Here is a 20,123-nt window from a genome sequence, read left to right as displayed (position 1 = left end):
TGTGCTTATGTCTTCTCATCCCCCTGACTCCTTTTCCACCCTGAAATAAATATTATCCTCAAATATGTGTTCATCAATGACTTGCTTCTTCCTTAGTTTTAGAATATATATAGAATTTTTCTTTGGTATTAAAAAAGAATATTATACTATATAAGTCTTCTGGGAATTGAGTTTTTCAGTCATCAAGTTACTAAAATTTATCCATGATTATGTAGAAGTAGATTAATCATTTTCATTGCTGTGTAATATACCATTGTGTGAATACATGAAAATGTAATTACATATAAGGTATTTGGGTTGTTTCTGGGTTTTTGTTAAGAACAGTGCTACTAATAACATTTTTTGCAGTGGTTGTCCTCTAATACACCTTTGCAAATGTTTCTCTGGGAATGTATCTAAGAATGAGACTTCTGGCAGAGTAAAATAACTGTAGTGAATGAAAATACTCAACTTTAAAAATTAAATAAAATTTGTTTTCCAAATTTGTCATGCTAATTTACATTCCCACCAGCAATATAAAAGAGCTCTGATTGATCCACATGTTCTCCAACACTTGAAAATTTCATACTTCTTAAATTTTATAACATATGAGTTAAATACTATCCCATAATGGTTTTGATTTTTACTTCACTATTATTAGTGAGCTTGAGACTCTCTTTACATGCTTATTGGTCACTTTATTTCCTCCTATCTGAAAATCTTATTCATATCTTTTGCTATTTTCCTTATCTTTTTCTTGTTGATTTGTAAGAGTTCTTTATTTATTATTGATACCATTCCTTCATTATATATGTGACAAATCTTTTCCTGGGTCATGGCTTGATTTTTCAATTTATTTAAGATGTTGTCTGTTGAAATCAATTTCTTAATTTTATTGTTGTTTAATTTACCAATCTTTTTACTCTTATGGCTAGAGATTTTTGTGCTTATTTATGAAACCATTGTAGGATATTCAACTGTATTTTCTTCCAGAACCATTCATGTTTTGCTGATGATATTTAAGTTTTTGAACATCTCATATTTGGATTTTTAATAATCTAAAATGGGAATTCAAATTCATTTTTTCCATAGGGATAACAATTTTCCCAATTCTGTTTATTGAACAGTGCCATGCCACTTTTGTTAAATATCAAATTTCCACATTTATATATCCCTATGTTTCTGAAATTCTGATTAGTTTTTGACCCTTTGACTAATTACATGATGTCTTATTTACCACAGTGTTATAATTAGTCTTTATATCTCATAAGAGAAGTCCTCTCTTTTTCTTCTTCTGAAAACGTGTTCCTACTATTTTTGGCCCTTGCCCCTTCCACATAAATTTAAGAATCAATTTTTCAAATAATTTTATTAGGGTCTTGATTGGAGTTACATTAGGTTTCTAAATTATTTGAGAAGAATTGATATCTTTGTAATAGTAAGTCTTCTTATCCATTAATAAGGAATAGTTATTTATTTAGAACTTATTTAATATTCTTCAGTAAAGTTGTCTTTTTGTATCTTTTGTTAGATTTACTACTGAGCACTGTATATGCTTTGTTTTGTTGTTAATTAAAATGGTTTCTTTTTGCGAAGCAGATATGGCTCAAGCTATTTAGCTTCTGCCTATAACATGGGAGATCCGTAGTTCGGTTCCCGGTGTCTCCTAAAGAAGACAGCGAACTGGCATGATGGGCAGGCATGGCAAGCTGATGCAACAAGATGACACAACAAGAGACATAAGAAGAAAAACATAATGAGAGATACAACAAAGCAGGGAGCAGAGGTTCCTAGTGCCTCATAAAGAGGATGAGCAGGATGGTGACCTGGAACGACAGGCAGGTTTGGTGAGCTAAGGTGACAAGATGATGCAACAAGAGACACAAGAGGAAAAACATAATGAGAGACACAACAAAGCAGGGTATGGAGGTGGCTTAAGCTATTAGGTATCTCCTTCCCACACTGGAGGTCCTGGTTTTGGTTCCCAGTGCTTCCTAAAAAAAACAAATAAGACAAATAGACACAGCAAGTACAAACAATGAGGGGGTTGGGAGAGATAAATAAAAATAAATCTTAAAAAAATAAGAGTTTCTTTTTAAGATTTTTTCTCATTGTAATTGCCATAGATTGCTCTTCGAATCAACCATATTGTCATACTCCCCTAGTTTTCTAAAATGTCCAATTTGTTTTATTTATTCCTTTCCAATCCTTTGTTATTTTCTTATTGTACTGGCTAGGACCTTAGTGCAATGTTGACTAAAAAGTGGTGATTGTGTATATCTTTATCTTTTTCTTGACTTTTAAAAAGAATGTTCCCATTTCCTCTCCATTTAAGATGATGCTAGTTATATATATTTTTTATGGAAGCCCTTTATCAGATTTTAAAAGTTGCTTTCTCTTACTGGTTTTCTAAGAGTTCTTTTTTTTTTTTTTTAAAGATTTATTTATTTATTTAATTCCCCCCCTCCCCTGGTTGTCTGTTCTTGGTGTCTATTTGCTGCGTCTTGTTTCTTTGTCCGCTTCTGTTGTCGTCAGCGGCACGGGAAGTGTGGGCGGCGCCATTCCTGGGCAGGCTGCTCTTTCTTTTCACGCTGGGCGGCTTTTCCTCCCGGGCTCACTCCTTGCCCTACGCGGGGGACACCCTTGCGTGGCACGGCACTCCTTGCGCGCATCAGCACTGCGCATGGCCAGCTCCACACGGGTCAAGGAGGCCCGGGGTTTGAACCGCGGACCTCCCATATGGTAGACGGACGCCCTAACCACTGGGCCAAAGTCCGTTTCCCTAAGAGTTCTTATCATGAATCGGCACTGAGTTTATCAAAACAAACAGTAAGAGGTGTTTTATGTCCATTGTTAAAATGTTGTTGATTTATGTTTTCTCCTTTAGTCTAACTCTCCAGAACATATTGTTTGCCTTCATATATTGTTAGCTGCAGAACATATCAATGGCTACAAGGACGTGTTATTAGTCTTTATGTGTGTGTAACTTATCCAGAGAAAAAAAGAAACATATTTAAGGGAAAGGTATATGTTTATCCTTTTTCTGTGGAGATAGCATTCTTGTAAGCTAAAGACTAAATAAAAAGCTGAGGTAACTCAGACCAAGTGTAATATTATCATTCCACTAGGCAGTACTGTGTAGTGATTTGAAAATGTAGACTTCGTGATCTGAATGCCTTTCCTTACCATGTACTCTAGATGTGGACCTTGAGCAATTTATTTAATCTTTGTGTGACTCAATTTCTTCATATATACAAAAGGAATTATAATGATAAAAGTATACATTTCAATAGGATTGTTATAATGATTAATTGAGTCAAACAGCTTAAATTTCTTAGGACAGTGTTCAATAAACATTGGCTGCCGTTAATTTGTGGTTATATGATCTACAGGAATGAGTCCAAATCAGAAGACCACCTCTTGCAAAGGTGGAAATGTATCCATTACACTGAAATGATGATGCATCAAATGACCATTTCCATGAGGCTTGGGCATAGTGCTAATGAAGCCAAGGTTATGTTATCAAGATTTAAAGAAAAAATTGTTCCAGACCCACAATCTATACCTCTAGACACTTATTTTTTCTAATGACCATCAGCTGCCATTTGAAGGTAGAGACGGTGGCTCAACAAGATCCATTTTCATTATTAAAATTAATGTGCAACTCTGTTGACAGTGATATCCCTATGCTAAACTGGACATTAACACAGCACAGCCTGATGTTTTGAGGGCCTGGAAGAAGATAGTCTGGGTGTTCTCCCAGGCACAGTTTCCTAGCATATGTTAAACCTCCAAGAACACTTGGTTGGTTGTCAGTATGTGAAGAAATCAATTCAAAATGTATAGTTTTAAATAAAGAAAATGGAAATTTTTCACCCTTATGGTTTGTTAATGCAATTTAGAACCCTGAAGAGGAGTGAAAATATTCACTTTCCCATGTATCATTTCTTTATTTCTTAAAGATATTGAACCTATGGGCCCACAATAATTTAATACAAAACCAATGTCTTTCATGTGTGAATTTGAGGTTTGTAAAGATAGAACACACGCTCCAGATCAATGCCCTCATGATAGGCATGTCATTTGGAAGACTTTCCCCAAGAGTAACATTACTGGCACATGCTTTGACAAAGTTGTAATATATTTTCATTTTTAAGTGAAGGAGAACACCATCTGCCACCAGGAGCAAACAGTCTCAAATCACTAAAAAGAGAAACCCAATATTCCAGCTGAAATGTAGGCAACTTCAAAGCAAAAAGTAAATCTTTGATCACTAGAGTACTTTAGAGGGAGAAGATATCTCTCAAACATGGAATTTTCTATCAAATGTTACCTGGAGTAATATAAGACAGGTAACCATTTTCATTGTTCATTGAGTAGGAAACAGAGAAACCTGCTCTTCCCTGAAGGCAGATGTCAATGTGAATGTGGAGAGTTCTGCATTCATTAATTCAATCAAGAACTATGAGTCAGGCATAGAGATACAAAGAAGAATAAGACAGATCCTTGAACTCAAAGATCTAACAGACTAGTAGAGGAAATACACAAAGGGATCATTAAAAGCATTGTTGAAAGAGATGGAAAAGGTCTAGAGTGAGTCAAGAAAATAAAGGGAAGGGATATCTCACAAGGCTAGAATCCAAAGAAGGTACTAGATAATTACATCCCATAACTGTTGTTCATTAGAGAATTTTCATAATGACCCATCTTAAAAAGTTATGGTGGCTCTTTTAGTTTCATCATAGTGATTTTTTTTTCATCCAAAAGCACACTAAACAAATACACTATAAGAAATAATAGTTTGAAATTATAATTTTTGTCAAATTCATAAGTGTTTGGGAAGCAGACTTGGCCCAGTGGTTAGGGCGTTCATCTACCACATGGGAGGTCCACACGGGCGGTTCAAACCCCAGGTCTCCTTGACCCAAGTGGAGCTGGCCCATGTGCAGTGCTGATGTATGTGCAAGGAGTACCCTGCCACTCAGGAGTGTCCCCTGCGTAGGGGAACCCCACATGCAAGGAGGTGCCCCGTAAGGAGAGCCACCTAGTGGGAAAGAAAGTGTAGCCTGCCCAGGAATGGCGCCACCCACAAGGAGAGCTGCCACAACAAGATGATGCAACAAAAAGAAACACGGATTCCCATGCCGCTGACAACAGAAGTGGACAAAGAAGATGCAGCAAATAGACACAGAGAACAGACAACCGGGGGATGGGGAAGGGAGAGAAATAAATAAATAAATCTTAAAAAAAAAAAAAGAAACACAGATTCCCATGCCACTGACAACAACAGAAGTGGACAAAGAAGAAGATGCAGCAAACAGACACAGAGAACAGACAACCGGAGTAGGGGGGAAGGGGAGAGAAATAAATAAATCTTTTTAAAAAAAGGTGTTTTCTTTTTTTTTTTTTAAAGATTTATTTATTTATTTCTCTCCCCTTCTCCCGCCACCCCGGTTGTCTGTTCTCTGTGTCTATTTGCTGCATCTTCTTTGTCCGCTTCTGTTGTTGTCAGCGGCACGGAAATCTGTGTTTCTTTTTGTTTGTCATCTTGTGTCAGTTCTCTGTGTGCGGCACCGTTCTTGGGCAGGCTGCACTTTCTTTCACTCTGCGCGGCTCTCCTTACGGGGTGCACTCCTTGCCTGTGGGGTTGGCAGGGCACTCCTTGCATGCATCAGCACTGCGCATGGGCCAGCTCCACATGAGTCAAGGAGGCCTGGGGTATGAACTGGGACCTCCCATGTGGTAGACGGACACCCTAACCACTGGGCCAAGTCTGCCACCAGGTGTTTTCTTATCATATAGTCAGAAGTCAGAGACCATATTTTTGACCAAAAAATATGTCAAAAATTTAAATTGTGTGCCATATCTAGATTAACTCAAGACATTTTGTTTTTGGTATGAAAGCCAAGTGAGTGAGATAAAAAAGCAGGATTATCTGTGACTCTTCATAGAAAATGTGCACAAGCACTGTTTCCAAGGCTTCAAAGCACTCTTGAGAGCAGAGTTTATTTCACTTGAGCCACTTGAGCCACTTTCACTCCCTGCTGGTTGCGCTGTCTCCTGGTTGTGGCATCTGCTTGTTACGGCATTGGCTTGTCTTTCTTAGGAGCCATCAGGAACCAAACTCAGGACCTCCCATAGGTAGGTGGGTGCCAGTTGCTTGAACCTCATTTGCTTCCTCAACGAGTTTGGTTTTAATACAATTTGATTGCAAGATAACCATGAACTACATTTAAATTGAAAAATTGGAAAACATTGCCGAAAAAAATCCACATTCAAAGAATGACTCCCTCATACCTTCCCATGCCCATCATTCACCATCAAGTCATTTCTTCCTCAGTCAGCATGTACAAAAATTTTCAGTATTTATTCACTTGCAAACTTGTTTTTTTTTATTTATATAAACTGGCCTTTATTGTTCTATTGCTATTGCTGTGAAATGCTTGGTTATCTGTGGTGAGATGGAACACACATTCAAATTAAAGAAAAAAAAATTACATAAATTTCACTTAGTAGCAACGTTTTCAGAAAAAATGTAAAATTACTGAGCAAAGGATGCCTGGGGTGCATCTTAGAACATTTGTTAGACTCAGCCAGGCAAGTAGACAATTCAGATGTGTGTGGAGAAGCATAGAAGTGGGGAAAATTTTCAGGAACTGGGGACAACTTGGATAAATGTATAGCATAAACAGTGAATGTTTTAAAAAGAGAGAAAGATTTAATAATTATTCCTGAAGGTATAACACTGATATAAATACTGAATATCATTGAAAATCAACCTTTCAAAGACCACTTTAAAAACTGATACCATAACTGATTCATTGTAAAGATAAAAAATATACACATCCAGGATGAAGGGTGGAAGGGGGGAGCTGTTCCAATTGCCAAACGTTGCACAAATTTTTAGGCACTTGTGCTCAGGGTAGCATTTCCAAGGACAGAATCACACAGATATTTTATTTTTAGGCTGATATCATAAACAACTTAGTTGGAAGTAAAGATGATTTGCTCTAGATAAACATTAGTTGACTTAAAAATTTAAAATGATGAATAAAATTATTTCAAGAAAATGTGGGTATAAACCACAACTCTGGGTATTTAGACATACACTATGCTATTTTAGTCTTTGCTTATTTTGATTTATTTGTTTCATGTGTTTGCCTTTCTATTCAAGGCTATAAGTTTCTCATGGAGTAGGTATCATATCATACTCTCAGGTCAAACGCTCCTGCCCAGCACATATGTCTAAACACATTAAAGCAATTACTATTTATTGAATTACATCACATTGGCATAGAAGGAGATAATGAACCAAAAGCAGACAGAACAGAAGTAGATTCAATGCAGTGACCTTTTATCAGGCATAAAGTCATAACCGATACACCATCAGTAGGACCTGACTTCCAGTTAGGGTGCTGTTTGTAAAATGGTGGGGCAGGGTAGAATAGAGAAGACCTGACAGGTCCACATTGGACTTGAAACTGTGATCTTGGCCTCTTTAAAAAAGTAGTACAACAAACTGAGCTCACCCAGCCATATGTCCTTCTTTACACTTAGCAGGAGAAACAGCAGCATCAGGTCTCTGGTTTTGTACAATCACAATTAATAAGACAGTCCTTTCAGCAGTGCCAATTTTTTCTATCTGGTTTTTCACACTTCTAGCAAATAAAAAACCTAATGACGACTTGCAGATAACAAGGATGCCAGACAAAGTTTCAGCACTAAACCTCTGTTCTATGGTTTAGTAAGAATATGCTCATCTTCATGCCCATGGGACAGAATCCTTAATAAAATCCATTCTTTGTCATGTTTAGAAGAGAGTAAAGATATTAGGTAATTGCTAGAAGTTTAAGAATTGGCTTCCCTTTCATTTAAGCTTTGTTCAAATGTGAAGAAAGTGGTCAAACAACTATAAATAACAACAGCAATAACAACAACAACCAAAAAACCTGAGAAGTTTATTAACATACTCACATACTCTGTTCAGCTTTCCTTCTTTCTAATTAGTATAACTTTCTGACTAAACTTTTGGAGGGAAAAAACAGTGTGGAGAAAACATCATTTAACTCAATTAACTGTGCTTCTTGGAATCCAGTGCTAGAAGAAACCTTAAAGATAAGTCCAACCCACTCATTTCACAGCAAGAACACTGAGGTTCAGGTTCACACAGAGACACTCCTAAATGTATCTGTCATTGGTCACCTTGTATAAAGATAATGAATTAAATAAATTATAAAGCAGCACTATCTTTGGTACTGGGGTAGATAAAGACAAGAGTTCCCAAGTAGTTACATTTCTGAATCTCAAACACTTTATTTCACTGGTTCTTTCCGTCTATAAATATTTTTGACCATCTACTAAGGGCTAGATTTCTGGCTAAACACTCAATGGTTAAATTTGAAAAAGACCATTTAGGACATCTACTTTGGTTTCATTTAGGCACATGGAAAGAGCAAATTCAATGTGCAAAATTTCTGTACATAATAGGCAACCTGCTACCCACCCTTACCTGGAGCAATCCTTCTGTTCTCAGTCTCTAATGAGTGAGACTTAGGACCTAGGTGAGGGATAAACTGAGGATCAAGAATGGGATTGGGTCAGGGTGTCTGTTTCCCACATTATATTTGGAATAAAGGAAATGTATTTTCTGGATGTTATATTAGCCATATGTAAATGTCAAGTACCTGGATACAAAATTAAATAAAACAATAGTTTATCTCCACAATAAAATCAATCTTCACTATCAAGATTACTAAAATGGGTTCTTAAAAGTATCCCCCCCATTAAAAACTGTGAGGGATATGAGATTTTTCCCTACCTTGCATTGAACAGGTTAGCCTCCCATGGTTTTATTGATTATGGTAGAAGACACAAGACTGTTGGGAAAGAGACAAAGTAACTTATTACAGCACAGCAAGCAACATAAGCAACATCTCTGTGCCAGTTGCCCTAATTGCCAGATTCTATGGAGGCGCCGCAGATGGGCCCAGATGGATGCCTGCATATGCAGTGGATTGCATTAAGGGGGAAGAAGCCCTGAGCTTAGAGAACCTGAATCTTTAACAACGAGCAGCAAGCCTGCTTGTTCTCTGCTCTGGAGGAAGATACTATTTCTATTTTCTAAGACTGTAAGCAAATCTACCCTTTACTCTGCAGGGGGATGCAATATCTTCCAAGGCTTAGAGGGGAGAGAAATAAATAAATAAACAAATCTTTAAAAAATAAAAAAGATAGCTTGGAACAAAAGTAGTCAGTGCCTCTGCTTACAAGACATGCAGAAAATGCAAAATGACACTTGGAGAATTGTCTTGCAACCTTCCCTACCTGTAGTCTCTGCCTTCACTAATGCATCCTGTATATTATTTCTATTTTCATCTTCCTTAGGCACAGATGTATTCCTGTCACTCCCTTCCTTAACCTCCATCATGTGTCCCCATCATACACATAGCCAACTCACACTTACCTCACCTGACATTATTGACTGCACAACTGGGTCTAGCCTTCCCACACAGTCTTACCACTCACTGTTCATCCTCAGCTCTGACCTTATAAGAGTTCACCTTTCCTCAAACACAGGCAGCCTTACTCAGCGCAGACCACATAGCACACAAGCTCTCTCCTCAGTCAGCTAGGCCATTCCCCTCATCTCTCTTGGCTGAAGTCCTGGTTGTTCTTTGCATTCACACCTACTCCATGAGGCTTTTCCAAAGGCAGCATTGCTCGGTTCTTCCCTGGTCCCACACTGCTGCTTGCTTGTTATTTTAGCTCTTCCTTGAGTGGGCTATGAATTATTATTGTTCTTTGTGAATGTGACATCTTTCTTATCTTATTACAATCCCCTTAGAGGGAGGGATTGTTCTTTCACTTTCTTATCCCTCAAAAGATGACACATGGTGTCTGTCGTAATAATGTATCTCCTTATAGTTTACTAATTGGACTGAATTTTATGCCATTGCTTCCTAATATCTAAGAAGTATGGATAACACATCTACAGTGGTTTATTTCCCTACAGTACATATCCTCACAGGGAGATGCCTCTCCAGAAACATCCTTGCATCACCCCCTCATTTGTGCCATTCTATTTATTCTTTGTGCTTTACTGCTTTTCCTTTTCCTTCTTCCTTGCCTCTTATCCTTCCCTCCTAGAATCCAATATTCACTAAGATTAATGGCAGAAACATAGCCATCCTACTTTCTTTTCCTTTCATTTAAGCTTCCTTTTAATTCCCTCCCCAATCTTCTATGCCAGACAGTAGCCTCAGGTATGTTTCCACACCCATATGCAAGCAAGGAAGGATGGGAAAGACATTGGTCTCTTGAATTAGATTTATAATTCTGTTTTCAGACATGGGTTCATGGCTAGCTCCTGCAGGAGTGTATCTGCTCAAAGTGTATCTGTTCAAGATGCAGCAAAGGCAGCATTGAAGGGAAATTGATAGCTCTAAATGCTTGCAATCAAAAAGAAGGAAGACTTCAATTTGGAGACTTAACCTTAAAACCAAAGAACTAGAAAAAGAAGAGCAAACTAAATCCAAATCAAGCAGAAGGAAGGATATAAAAATGATTAGAGTGGAGATAAATGAAAAATAATAGAAAGGAACAATCGAACCAAAAGTTGGTTCTTTGGAAAGATCAATAAAATTGATAAACCTTTAGCTAGACTAAGGTATTAGTCAGCCAGAGGGATGCTGATGCAAAATACCAGAAATTGGCTGGCTTTTATAAAGGGTATTTATTTGGGTAGGTGCTTACAGATACCAAACCATAAAGCATAAGCTACTTCCCTCACCAAAGTCTATTTTCACATGTTGGAACAAGATGGCTGCTGACATCTGTGAGGGTTCAGGCTTCCTGTATTCCTCCCTTCTAGGGTCTTGCTTCTTTCTGGGTTCAAGGTTCCTTCCTTCCCAGGGCTTGCTGCTTCCTGGAGTCAGGGTTCCTCTCTTCCTGGGGCTAGCTTATCTTTCCTCTGTGAGCTTATTTCCTGGGGTTCCAACTTAAGGCTTCAGCATCAAACTCCAACACCAAAAACCCCCAACTCTGTCCTTTGCCCATGCCCTTTATCTGTGAATCTCCACCCATTAAGGGGTGGGAACACAATGCCCTAATGATATGGCCCAATCAAAGCCGTAATCATAGCTCCAGCATGCTCAGGTACAGACCAGATTACAACAGTAATCCAATATCTATTTTTGGAATTTATAACCATATCAAACTGCTATGATTAACAAAGAAAAATAAAGAATACAAAAAACAAAAATCAGAAGTGAAAAAAGAGACATTACTACTGAACTCACTGAAATAAAAAAGACAATAAAAGAATACTATGAACAACTGCATGCCAATAAATTAGATAACCTAGATGGAATGGACAAATTTTTATAAATGCACAAACTACCTATATTGACTAGCAAGAAATAGAAGATCTCAACTGAATAATTACTAGCAAAGAGACTAAATAAATAATAAAAAACCTCCAAAAAAAAAAAAAAGCCAAGGACAAGATGGCTTCACAGGGGAAATCTACCAAATACTCCAAGGAGACTTAACCCCAACTCTGCCCAATTCTTCCAAAAAATTTGAAGATGAAGGAAGAGCCCCTAATTCATTCTATGAGGTCAGCATAAACCCCATACTAAAGCCAGATAAAGATACCCCAAAAAAACTACAGACCAATAACTCTTACAAATATAGATGTAAAAACCCTTAACAAAATGCTAGCAAACTAAATCCAACAGCAAATTAAAGGAATTATACATTATGATCAAGTATGATACAGCCCTGGGTTGTAAAGTTGATTCACCATAAGAATATCAATTAATGTAATACATCACATTGACACAATGAAGGGGTAAAAACACATGATCATCTCAATGCAGAAAAGGTATTTGACAAAATCCTTCTTGATAAAAACACTTAGAACACTAGGAAGAGAAGGAAACTCCATCAACATGATAAATAGCATATATGAAAAGCCAACAGCTAACATCCAACTTCCTGGTGAAAAACAGAAAATTTTCACTCTAAGATCAGGAAAAGACAAGGATGTCCACTGTTATTCAACACTGTACTGAATGTTCTTGCTAGAGCAGCTAGGTAAGAAAAAGAAATAAAAGTCTTCCAAATTGGAAAGGAAGAAGCAAAACTTCCCCTATTTGAAGATGACATGATCTGAAATACAAAAAATCCTGAAAAATACACATAAAAAATGCCTAGACTAACAAGCTAATAAATTAATTCAGCAAAGTGGTGGTATGACTGTTTGAAATTCTTTTATGAATACCATAAAGAGAAAGTTTATATTTTTGAACTAATCCATTCTTATGGGTGTGAGACTCTTTTGATTGGACTATGTCAGGGGTGAGGCATAACTTAGGTTGAGTCTCCAGTCTCTTGCTGAGTCTAGTATAGATAGAAACAGAGAGAAATAGAGACACAGAGAAAAGGAAGCTGCCATATTTGATCCTGCCATGTAAGAGAAAGGACTCCAGTTTCACCCACTGCTAAGCTCAAGGAGAGAAGCCCAAGAGACTCAAAGGGCTAAGGCCCAGGGAGAGATGAGCCATATGCCTGATAGCTCATAGCTGAACTAGGGAAGAAAGCAGAACAGCTGAGACTGAGAGAGGAGGCGCAGTAAGGGACAAGCTCTCTGCCTGGTTCTCTTCAGCTCCTGGAGAAGGTAGATTCTGGAGATGAAGGCAAAGACCTTGGCAGAGATCAGCAGCCGCCTTGCTTCACCATATGGCAGCCCCCAGAGAAAGCATCTCTGGTGATGCCTTCATTTGAATATTTCGAGGCCTCAGAACTATAAGTTTTTACCCATAAATAAATTTCCCACTCTAAAAGCCAACTCATTTCTGGTACTTTGCATCAGCAACCCTTTGGCAAACTAATAGAGGCAGGGTACAAAATCAACACCCCAAAACCCATAGTGTTTATATACACAAGTAATGAACAATAAGAAGCAGAAATCAAGAAAAATATTCCATTCTGAATAGCAATTAAAAAATCAAATAATCTAGGAATAAATCTAACCAAGAATATAAAGGACTTATAGACAGAAAACTATAGAACTCAGCTATCAAAGAAAACCTAAACACATGGAAAGATATTATATGTTCATGTATTGGAACACTAAATATCATTAAGATGTCAATCCTACTCAAAGCACTTAATAAATTAAAAGCAATATCAATCAAAACTATAACAACCTTCTGTGCAGAAATAGAAAAGACAATCACCCAATTTATATGGAAGCGTAAGGTGCTCCAAATAGTTAAAGCCACCTTGAAAAAGAAGAATGAAGAAGGAGGAATCACACTTCCCTGCCTTAAAGCTTATTACAAACCACAGAAATAAAAACAGCTTGAGACTGGCAGAGGGTAGACATATAGACCAATAGAATAGGATTGAAATCTCAAAAATCAACCCTCATACTTAGGGCCAACCGATTTTTGACAAGGGGCAAAGACCACTCAATTCGGAAAGAATAGATTCCTCAACAAATCGTGATGGGAAAACTGGATCTCCGTTTACAAAGCAAAGAGAGCCTCTACCTCACACCTTATTAAAAAATCAACTCACAATGGATGAAGCACTTAAGCATAAGAACCCAAACTATAAAACTCCCAGAAGAAAACACAAGCAAGCATCTTCAGTACTTTGTGTTAGGCAATGGTTTCTTAGATTTATACCCAGAGCACAAGCATCAAGAGAAAAATATATATAAATGGAACCTCATCAAAGTTAAAAGCTTTTGCATCTCAAAGGACTTCATCTCGAAAATGAAAAGACCACCTACTCAATGGGATAAAGTATTTGGAAACCACATCTCTGATAAAGGTTTGCTATCCATAATGCATAATGAAATCCTTCAATTTAACAAAAAAAGATAAACAGCCCAATTTTAAAATGGGGAAAAGACAAGAGTAGACATCTTTCCAAAGAAGATATACAATGAAGACACAAATGCTCAACATCATTAGCTACCAGGGAAATGCGAATCAAAACCAGAATGAGAAATCATTTCACACCCAATAGCTTGACTATTATTAAAAATATATATTTTTTAAAAAGATAACAAGTTTTGGAGAGGATAGGGAAAAAAAGAGATACACTTATTTCTTGCTGGTGGGAATGTAAATTGGTGTAGCCACTATGGAAGACAGTTTGGCAGTTCCTCAGAAAGCTAAGTATAGAACTACCATATGACCTGGCAATCCCACTGCTTTCAATTTTTTGTACCCCCAAAAAGTGAAAGCAGGGACTCAAACAGATATTTACACACCAGTGTTCTTAGTGGCATTATTCACAATTGCCAAAGATGGAAGCAACCGGTGTCCAATAATCAATGAATGGATAAATAAAATGCTGCATATACACACAATGGAGTATTAATCAGCCATAATAAGAATGAAGTCCAGAAACAAGTGACAACACGGATGAAACTTGAAGGCATCATGGTGAGTGAAATAAGCCAGGTACAAAAGGACACATATTGCATGATGTCACTGACTTGGAATAATTAGAATAGCAAACTCATAAAGTTAGAATATAGAATAAAGTTTACCAGGAGATGGGGTGGGGATAAGGAATGGGAAGTTAAAGCTTAAAAGGTACAAAGATCCTATTTGGAATGATGGAAATGTTTTGGTAATGGACAGTGGTAGTGGTAGCACATCATTGTGAATGCAATTAACAGCATTGAAATATATATCTGGATGTGATTTAAAAAGGAAATGTTAGAGTGCATATATAGTAACAGAATAAAATTTTTTTTAAATCCATGAATTTACACAAAGGGTGAATCCTAGGTTAAACCATGGGACTATAGGTAAAAGTACAACTATAAAATCGTGCTATCATCAATTGTGACAAACATACCACACCAATTCAGGCTGTTAATAGCTAGGGTGGTATATAAGAATCCTATATTCTATGCATGGTTGTTCTATAAAAGCACAACTTCTCTAATTTAAAAAAATTGTATATGGCTTGCAAAGCCTGGAGTGATCTACCTATCTCACATGTGACACTCCACCTGGTCTCCCTGCCAGGTGTCTTTACCACTCAGCAAACTCCATAGGGGAAACCCAGCCTGGCGAGGACATGGACACTTGCATCTGTTGCCAGTGACCTTCAGCAGATCCCGAGGGGCATGCAAGCTCAAGGGCTGTGTACTCATATTGTTTTATCATTTTATTCTTATTCAGCATTTTGTTAGGCACACGTTTGTCATTAGTTGTTCTTTCCTTTTGCCAGTTTATTTTTACCTGGCTAAGTCTAATTGTAGATTCTGTTTGTGAATCCAAAAGTACTTGCCTCTATCTAATTTCTGTTAACAGTCATTGACAACACTGGGTGAGAGGAGTCCTGCATGTGAAATAGCTAATGAATAGTCCTGTGAAAATACCTAGAATAATGTCAGTGACTGAGGTTCAGGAACATTCTAAGTCCAAGCCCTAATCACTGGCCTGAAAAGTGTGATACTGGGGCCAAATAAAGAGAAGAAAAACTCAACAGCAAGCCTTAAGGATTGAGAAGAAGCTGTAGCCTGCCCCCTCTGCCCCCAACCCACAGCATAAAATGTATTCCTTAGGAAGAGAGGGAAATTGAGTGCGGTTTTTTTTTTTTTACTTCTTTTCTTACAGCTTTTATATATTTAGTCATTTTCAAAAGTTATATTAACTTTTTTTTTTGTATTTACAAATGGGGATAAGAAATAACAGGAGAGGGGCGAATAGGAGAGTCTATGTTTCAGGCCAGAGGGACCCGATGCCTGCAGCATTGCATTAGCCCTGCATGACCTTTTCTCGTAGCCTGAAACAGAAGCCTTGCTAACCACTCATGAACCCTGCTCTACTAACTAAAATCAGCTCAGACACTAACAGTTTATTTTTATCCATTCAATAAATTCAGGAGATCCCCAGAGTGTATTACCCCAGCAGAAATTTAATAAGGTCAGTTTCAAAGACAGCCCAAGGTTACTGCTGGCACACAGCTCTTCTCTTTCTTCCCAGAACAATTCAGTGCCTCTAGGAGGATATTTGTGCACTAGAACCCATGACCTCTGCTGTACACAGTGCCCTGATTGCAGCCACTTCTGAGCAGGGAGTGTCACCCGGGGAAAAGCATCCAGTCCCTCTCTGATCCTTGGCCAGGTCATATTGAATATTTTAAAAAGAAGTTTTGGAAGAAGAGACTATAAAGGGACAATATACAAATAACTGGAGTCTCTTTATGCTCATCTACTTCTAGGATAAGCTTCAATAGATTGATTCATGTGCCCCCAAGGCAAGGAACCAAAAGATAATTGTAATTCTTACATAGGTCTTCCAAGATTTCCTCCCTCAAGAGAATTAAGGCAAAGGTAATTGAAATTGCTATTATCTCTTCCTTCCCCCGAAAAAATCCTCACAAAGCATAGGTCTGTAACATCCAAGAAAATCAGAATGTTACACAATACTGAACTCCTATAGCAGAGAACTGAATTTACCCCCTTGCAGGTACCTACAATTGGCAGGTAAAGGAGTCCAGAAATTTTTTATCCATTTGTTTATGGAGAAAACATTATTAGGAGCGTTCTCAAAGCCCTAGAGAACAAAAAGATTTATATATAAAGGTCAAGTGCCTGCCGCAACTATCTAACAAGTCACATTTTTACCAACAGAACAATCCTGCTGAAATCTACTGCAGTTGTATTGAGATGTGAGGGAACTTGGCCAGAACCCAGGAATTTGAACATATAATCCCGTTCTGCTACAGCAGAAACTTGAGGCCTTGAATAGTCCCTGACAGATATATAGGACAAAGGACCAAATTACTAGGTTCTGGAACTTTGACCTTAAACTCTGTTATAAAGTCCTTGATCCCAAGAATGGGGCTGTATTCCTTTGAAGCCACAGGGTCTATTTGGCTCACGGTAGCCACATCTCAGGCTTCAAATCAAACCACTAACTTGGCCTCTTTTATAGTTTAACCCTCTCTGTCCATACCCAAATTTCACAATTTCAAAAAAACAAATGTTAACAGCTGTGCTTACAACTCAATTCCAGAGAAAAATTAATTCAGGGAAAAACATTCCAAGGAAGGAGGAGAAAAGAGATTTTTGTTTTAGTCAAGGCAACGTACTCTCTTCCTTCTACTATTGTATCCCATAACAGCATGACTGAGTTTGTGCCCTTGAACAGAACTTAACTCTATGAGCCCTTTTCTGCCTTGTAGAGTTGAAAATACAGGGAAATCTAGAAAACATCTTGACCTAGATAACAGTCATGTCTCTCCTTTAAAATTGAAAATATGAGTTATTTTACAGAATATTTTGCAGGATATCTTCCTTGCCCAAAGGAGATCTCATTCCGAATCCTCGAAAACCCATATCTTTTGGTTAGGCCTATTCATTTCCACTTTTGGCAACCATAGAATATCATCACCCTTTACGTCTGTTTGACTCCTTCCCTCACAGAAACTTAGAAAGTCAAGCAATTCTAGTAAGGGTATGGCAAAAAGGGGAATCTTTTTACACTGCTGGCTCTGGAGTATAAATTTAAACAAATTCCCAGAAAAAGTACTGGCAATATTAATCAAAAGCCAGCTGGCAATGGTCATTGCACTTAGGACATAAAGAGAGATGTGTTCAAAGACAGGTCAATAAATAAGCAGGAGGGAGTGGTAGATGAATTGATTTGCATGTGAGTTTTGTTTTACTGTTAGAAGTGGAAGTTTTATTTTACTGATAGAAGAAGAAAGGCATTGTGTGTGTGTGTGTTTGTGTGTGTGTGTGCATGAGAGAGAGAGAGAGGAAGAAAGAGAGAGGAATTAAGGTGTACATTCGTTACTATCATCCAAATGTGATACTCTAGAAAAGATCATAAGGATAAGTAATCTGCAGAAACTGAGTGACAGATGCAATGCCAGCAGAGAAGACCTGTACTGAATACCAACAGGATCTACTGAATACTGCACCACCATCTGACAGCCTTTTGAAATGCACACATACCAGATTTCCACTCGGGACCTAGGCATCTGCATATCCTCTAAAAGACCCATCTATGATTCTAATGTGCATTGAGCATGGAGAAGCATTAATTTAAAGAGGAATGAGTCAGATCCAGAAGCTGAAGAACTATTTTCATGAAATGCCTGGTGAAACTCTAAGCACACACATTGCTGTTTTATGATGTAGGAAACAAAATCCAACTCAAAATGGGAAAGACACATCCTGCCCATTTCTTTACCGGAAAACTGTAGTAGCAGGATCTGTGCCCACTGCAAAGTACCTGCAGAGATTCAGACGGTGCCAACAACAGCAGCAGGATCAAGGACCCTCTTCAAATGACTTGTTGACAGGGACTTCCTTGAGGTGCAAGAGCAAAAGACATATATTGACATATTCTTGTACACAAGGAAGACATTTCCAGGGCCTCCCAGAACTAACAGACGGGTTTAGAGGAGGCAAAGACTAAACATTATCCAATCACATGGACAGGCGGAGGAGGGGGCAGTATGAGACATCATAATTTAAAACTCAATGTTAATGTGACTCCAATTTCATTTATAGGCTGATAAAATTTCAGTGAGTTTGGGTTCTACAATTTTTATGACAAGGAGAAAAAAGCCTCGAGGCCTAACAAAGTGGTCATGGCAAGTTCCTACAATGGAACACTAAGCAGCCATCAAAAATCATGTTGTACAGTATATGTAATATTTGTTGATACAGGAAAGTGGTCCTGATACACTGTTTAAGTGAAAAAACTCAGACTATAACAAATACATACAATTCTATACAAGTATCAAAATATGAACATTTGTTATCTCTGGGATTAAAAATAATTTTTCTCTTTCCAAGATTTCCTGCATTTTGCATGTATTATTTTAACAATTATAAAAATACAATTTATAGTATAGTAAAATAAATTAGTCATCTATGCTGTATCTCAACCAGTATGAATATAGTTGGTCCTGATAATATCACAAAAATTCAGCTCTTATGGACAGATATAACCATCAATTACATAAAAAAAAAAAAAAACTGCTTGACTCCTGAACTGCCTTAGTGGCACGCAAGGTTACAATGTATCTTTTCTAGGATTGTTTCATGGCACAAGGTAAAATTGAGGGACTTCTAATAAAATTGAGACTGGTAGATACTGCTACCTGTCTAGAGGAGGCCTGGAGATCAGAAAGTTAATTAGTTCTGCCTCCCCTCCCTTTCTTTTAAAGAACTCTTTGGCAAGATAGTTTTGATAGACACAAATACAGGGTGCAATACATGATTCAAGTTAATGTCAGAAGGATTATGTTTAACTAACATAGAACAAGTAATAGTGGCATATTACATCCCCAAAATAAAGAGAAGATAGTTAAACTTGCAGAAAAGAAAAACAGTTCAATTACCAAAGATCAGGAGAAAGAATAGCATGGGATTTCTTATTACAAACATTGGTCACTGGAGACAATACAATAATGTTTTCCTCTTAAAGTGCTTTTTAACCTAGAATTTTAGAACCTTGGCACTATCCATCCAAAATTGAGGGTAGAATAAAGATATTTCAAATATACAAAATTTCAAAAAAATTATCACACATGCACCATTTCTCAGGAAATCTTTAGAAAATGTGCTTCACCAAATTGCAAGAATAAATCAGAAATAAATAAGACATGGGAATAAGAAATCAGGAATCTAATACAGTATATAAATCTTCATCTCTCAAAGTAGGCAATCAAATGATAATATCTAAAATTGCTATCAAATTGATTTGATACAAATAAAAATTAATTTAAAATTCAAAGATTCTTTAGTACTTACCTTATAAAATCTTTAAAGCAGGAAGAATAATATTTACTTTCTTTTCAATCCAAACAAAGTTTTCATTTCATTCCTGAAAATTTATACAAAGGGTACAGCTACTTTCTGCAATGCCAAATTGGCTTATTCTATAGGCTAAAAATACCAGCAAGAAAAAAAGTCAGTGCAAGCATTTTATACTTTTAAAAAACAGATAATTAATACATTTTCTTTATGAGTTATATATATGTGAATTTTTCTTACCAACTCTATGTAAATAAACTTGGACATAAAAAAACAAACTCCTGGAACTCATCCAACAATTTTAAGTAATTTTGAATTTGTACTGTAATAAAAT

General features: G+C 37.2%; 1 long non-coding RNA gene across 12 annotated transcripts in view; it reads right to left on the bottom strand.

The window, feature by feature from the left end:
* The window catches only part of LOC139439036 (uncharacterized), a 172,003-nt gene that overhangs the window by 76,872 nt on the left and 75,008 nt on the right, over window positions 1–20,123 (bottom strand). For 3 of the 12 annotated variants that reach the window (XR_011648853.1, XR_011648855.1, XR_011648851.1), the window contains 2 exons: window positions 19,787–19,921; window positions 18,258–18,334 (listed from right to left, as the gene is read on the bottom strand). The exons of 1 other annotated variant lie outside the window; for it this stretch is intronic. This is a non-coding gene — a long non-coding RNA (uncharacterized lncRNA). Of the gene's footprint in view, window positions 1–8,797; window positions 8,856–18,215; window positions 18,335–19,786; window positions 19,922–20,123 lie in introns of all 12 variants that reach the window. 8 more of the 12 variants (XR_011648849.1, XR_011648848.1, XR_011648852.1 and 5 more) reach the window with 7 other exon arrangements.

Source organism: Dasypus novemcinctus, chromosome 5 (assembly GCF_030445035.2).
Source record: "Dasypus novemcinctus isolate mDasNov1 chromosome 5, mDasNov1.1.hap2, whole genome shotgun sequence".
NCBI lineage: Eukaryota > Metazoa > Chordata > Mammalia > Cingulata > Dasypodidae > Dasypus > Dasypus novemcinctus.
This window is presented reverse-complemented; position numbering and strand designations above follow the sequence as displayed.